The sequence below is a fragment of the Ammodytes marinus genome, assembly GCF_949987685.1.
Source record: "Ammodytes marinus genome assembly, chromosome: 3".
Lineage (NCBI taxonomy): Eukaryota > Metazoa > Chordata > Actinopteri > Uranoscopiformes > Ammodytidae > Ammodytes > Ammodytes marinus.
Window position 1 is genome coordinate 34,422,657 of NC_137232.1, and position 5,319 is coordinate 34,427,975.

The following is a 5,319-nucleotide window of genomic DNA, read 5'->3' on the forward strand; positions in this document are numbered from 1 at the left end:
GTAGAATTTTGGGTTTTATTTCCTAGCAGATTGTGTAGAAAGTAATTATAATATCCATAAGTACATTTAATTCAGTGCATAATAGCTGACATTTTTTTTTAGAATTATTATTTTTTCCCTTAGAAAGGATCTCATATATGTCCATATCTCTGCATATCTTGGACCAAGGCCTTGTGCCGCCATCTTGAAAGTGTCATAGTTGGAATGTCATCAGGTGCATTGTTTAAAATTTAGAATTGTTCTTGTCCTTGAAGGCCACTGTAGCTTCTGTTATTATTCTAAAGGGTTGGGGTTACCCAGGGAGTGTTGCATTCTAGAACTTTGTAGAACTTTCTTGATGATGTCATATTACGCACTGCACCTTTAAGTTCTGATTTCTATAGAGATGCTTTTCGACATTGATAGTCTCTGTATTTGACTGGAATATGAGAAATATGGATGAATCTGGAGTTGGATTTTTTCTTTTTTTTCTTTAGCTCCCTGTTGTTAGAAACGGGGCGACTGTGTCTCAGGTGGTAGAGCGGGTCGGCCGATGATCAAAGGGTTGGAGGTTCGATCCCAGCCCTGCCACCTGTTTCATAGTTGTTGTGTCCTTGGGCAAGACACTTCACCCACCTTGCCTCGTGTGAATGTCAATAGTTAGCCTGCTTCTATTGGTGTATGAATGTGTGTGTGAATGGTAACGTGGGAAAGGAAAACAGGTCTCCCTTGCAAAAGAGTCTTCGGTCTCAATGGGATTTACCTGTAGAAATAAAGGTTAAGAAAAAAGAAATTTACTGCTACCACGAAGTCAGATTTTTTCAGTCTTGAGCGACGGCCAAACTGTACTGAAATGCTTTCTGTTGCCCGTAGTCAAGATTAAAATACATAATACACATTATAAAAGCGAATGAATAGAAATAAAACATTTAAAAGCGAATGAATAGAAATAGAGCATTTAGATAAAATAAAAATGGCGGGTTAAAATGGAAACAGAAAAGTCTTCAGGCTTGATTTAAAAGAGCTGAGAGTTGCAGCAGACCTCAAGTTAATAGTTATTCAAAGACACCTAAAGCCTAATGGTGCATTGTCCTGCATTAGAACATCATCATTTTGCAGCACAGGATTATTTGCCATCGTATATTAGTATTTAGAATTGATCTAATGTAAATATTGTTTAGGTTTTGTTTATCTTAATTAATAATAATAATAACAATGCATTTATTTTATATGGCGCCTTTCAGGGCACTCAAGGTCGCCTAACAAGCATACAACAAGGCAAACACACAATTAAAACAAGTTTAAAAAGCACAGAGCTTGCAGCAGATTTTCAGTCCATGGGTGAGTATGCCTGCCTAAATAAATGTGTTTTAAGGTGTGATTTGAAGTTGAGAGGTGAGTCCATATTTCTAATGTCCGGGGGAAGGCTTCCATATTTTTTTCCTTTTGTTTATCGGTCCTATTGCACCGTGGGCCAGTGATGAGCGCCATTTTTTGGGGGGCATTTTTATGCTATATTTAGTGCAGAGAGACAGAGTTGAAATGGGGCAGAGAGGGGAGTGACATGCAGAGAACTACCGTGGGCTGGAATAGAACCCGGGTCCGCTGCTGGCCGAGGTCCATGGGGGGGGGGGGGACGCCCTACCAACTGAGCTAAGGGGCGCCCCCTGATAAACACCATTTCGATTACTGTATGTATGTCTTGCATATATCAGAACTGACAATAAAAAAACTTTGTCTTGGGGGGTGCTCCGGTGGTGTAGTGGATAGAGCGCGTACCATATTGGCTCCGGCCTTCGTTGCAGTGGTCGCGGGTTCAAATCTGACCCGTGGACCTTTACTGCTGGTCATCCCCCCTCTCTCTCTTTCTGTCTGTCTCCCCATTTCAACTCTGTACTGTCTAATAAAGCTTGAAAATGCCCCAAAAAATCATCTAAAAAAAAAAAAAAAAAATCGCTGACTTCACTTGACTTAATAATATCTCTCCATTAGGTCCATTATTAGGTCCCGGCCTGTTGTGTAACAGTCTTGTCTGACCTCATCCTAATCTCAACACAATAGTACAACTGCTATATCTGAAAAGCCTGCAGTAATATTCTACCCACTGCCTGGCTGATATCTGCAAAGAAAGAATGATATCGCTCCCCTCAGTCGCTCACGGTGTTAGGCTTGATTTTAGAATGAGAAAAGGGAGATTGAGATTGATTTCACGACTCTGCACTCCACTTTCCAATTCACATTTTTTTCCCAAGAAACCCGATAATGGCCCCCTCGCTTCAAACATCAACTGGCCTGGCTGTGTGGATGTGAAAGTATAGCTGATTTTCTGTCTTTCTCTCTCTCTCTCTCTCCGTCTCTCTCTCTCTCCTCTCTCCCTCTCTTTCTCTTTGTCTCTCTCTCTCTCCCTCTCTCTTTCTCTTTCTCTCTCCCTATGTCTCTCTCTCTCTCTCTCTCTCTCTCTCTCCCTATGTCTCTTTCTCTCTCTCTTTCTCTCTCTCTCTCTCTGTCTGTTGGGTTTGCTCTGATCGCATCTTAAAACCTTTATTTATACAGGTAAATCCCATTGAGACCGGAGACTCTTTTCCAAGGGAGACCTGTTCCCATTCCCACGTTACCGTTCACACACACATTCATACACCGATCGCACTTATTTAGCGTGTTGTGCTGATTAAACGCTGCAGAGCAGTGGATCTGGGAAAAACAGACCCTGCGTTCCAATCCCCATACTTCCCTACTATTTAGTATGCCAGAAAAAGATTTAGGATGTCCCAATACATGCACATCAAATGCAGTATGCCAAAAATATACCCAGATGCCCCACTAACTCCAATAGTAATTGTGGAGTATTCGTCTTTATTCTTGACATTTCTCGACATTATGAACAAAAAAATATTCCTTATCTGATTTTTTTTTCTCTCCTGTCTGTGGCCCTAAAACCCTTCTGTACTTTAGTATGTAGTGTAGAAGAAAGACTAAAACTCTTCTGTACTTTAGTATGTAGTGTAGAAGAAAGACTAAAACTCTTCTGTACTTTAGTATGTAATGTAGTAAAAAGACTAAAACTCTTCTGTACTTTAGTATGTAGTGTAGGAAAAAGAAAGAGTATGTGATTTGGAATGCAGGGAGATTTCAAATTCTCTCTCCTCAAATGGCCTCCTTCCTTCTCTCTTCAGTCTTATCTTTCATCCAGTCACAGGACCGATAAAGAAATGCACACACACACACACACACACACACACACACACACACACACACACACACACACACACACACACACACACACACACACACACACAGCTGGCTTTGTAAACCGTGAAAGTGAATGTGTCTGGCTCTTGGATGCGGTTTTACTGATCTGTTTTGCCTTCAGGTTTTGCGAGGGTCATAGGTTCAATTCCCATTCCCTCAGCAGCTGCTACTATCTATTTGTGTGTGTGTGTGTGTGTGTGTGTGTGTGTGTGTGTGTGTGTGTGTGTGTGTGTGTGTGTGTGTGTGTGTGTGTGTGTGTGTGTGTGTGTGAGTAAATGTGTGACTGTGTGAAAAAAAAAGGTGATGAAAAAATTCTACACAACATTTCTAATGCTGCGGTTTTCTTTTAAAGGACATGCGTTTCCAAGCAGACAGTGCGCATGCTGAAAAGTAGTTTGAGTAATAAATGCTTAACGTCTTTGAAAAAAGCATTTTGTACCTAAATTTAAGATGCTCCGAGGAACTTTCAGTGTGTGTTCATTCTAGCGCCCCCTTTGGTCAAAAGCGGTAGTGTTTTTACCACGCCAGCTGTTGTTCCTGGGTGAGTAATGCTCCGTTCTGTCCGTACTGGGCTGCGACTGTTTGCGACAAGTTGGAGGCTGCATTCGCAAACGAGTCTCTAAACTGTCTCCAAACGTTCGCGGAGGTCTCAATTTCCTCGCATGAGTCGCAGAGCCGCGCAGTCTTGTCGCATGAATTTTGAACATGTTCAAAAAAAGTGTGCGACAAATCAGTCTCAAAATAGTCTCAGAGTCGTCGCAGGTTTGTCGCACGCGTCGCAAACCCTTCTCAATTTAGTCTCCGCGTGTCAGAAAGTGCGAGAAGTGTGAGACAACTTTGCGAGGGTTTGGCGCAGTGTTAATTTCGTAGACTAAGACTATGACGAAAAATATTCGTCTTCGAACCTTTTTCACGGACGTAAACTAAATTAAAACTAAATTAAAAGGCAGATGTGATGACGAAGACTGAGACTAATTTAACTGACACTATAGTCTACGAATAGGAACTAGACGAAACTGTTAGGGCGGGACGAATGGAGAAGAGATCCAATCAGAACTACTCTTTTTGTGGGACAAGTTGGGAAGAAATCCAATCAGTGCAAAGCAGCGAATTCAACCCTGTGTCGGTGAAAATCGACGGGAGACCGCGCAGGTGTGAGCGGGTGGAGTGAGCTGCTGTGCTGAAAAACTCTGCGGTATGATGGACAAAAATGATAGTCAGGGATATCCTGCCCGTTAACGATGTCTAGGGGAACGGCTAAGTTCCGCAATCTGTTTGTAGTAGGCTCTGTCTCGAGTTTGAATACACAGAGCCATGTGAAACTGCCGCCTCCGTCCGTTAGTTTCTGTTTTTAAGTTACAATCAACTCCGACGCATGGACAGCGTTCAATTAAAACCTCTAATTGTATTATCTAAAAGGCTTTGATGCAAAAGAAGTCCGAACACACACAGCGGCAGCAGTGTTGCTTAAAGGAAGGCGTAGTTGCTCAAATTTATCAGCACCTCAACTGCGTGCTGCTGCTGCTGCCCAGGGGCGGCCTAAACGATCTCGGGGCCCGTTTCAAGACCTAGTGTGGGGCCCCCCACTTTTTAAAAAAAAATTATTTATTTTATTATTTTTTTATAAATAATGCTTGTGCATGCTCCCCGCAAAAAGAAAACAGATTGTGGAATCCAGTTGGTTCATAGACAGATCATGAGATAATGGGCCCCCGGGCACAGGCTCTTAAAGTCCCCCCTCCCCCCTATCCAGTCAGGTACACTGATTTTATGTGAGATTATTACTAATGAAATAGAATGTTTTGTATTACAACCATTAAATCTGTGTCTGTATTGCATATTCAAACCTTAATACCATTCAATGAAGAAAAACACTTAGTCGACGAAGTCCGCTGTAGATTTAGTCAAACTAAAATCTGCTTATATTTAGTAGACTAGACTAGACTAAGACTAAAATATTTTAGATGACTAGAATAGGACTAAGACTAAATGGTGTGATATTCAAAAGACTAAGACTAAGACTAAATCAGAATTTGCTGCCAAAATTAACACTGGTTTGGCGAGTGTTTGGCGACATATGAAACTAAATTG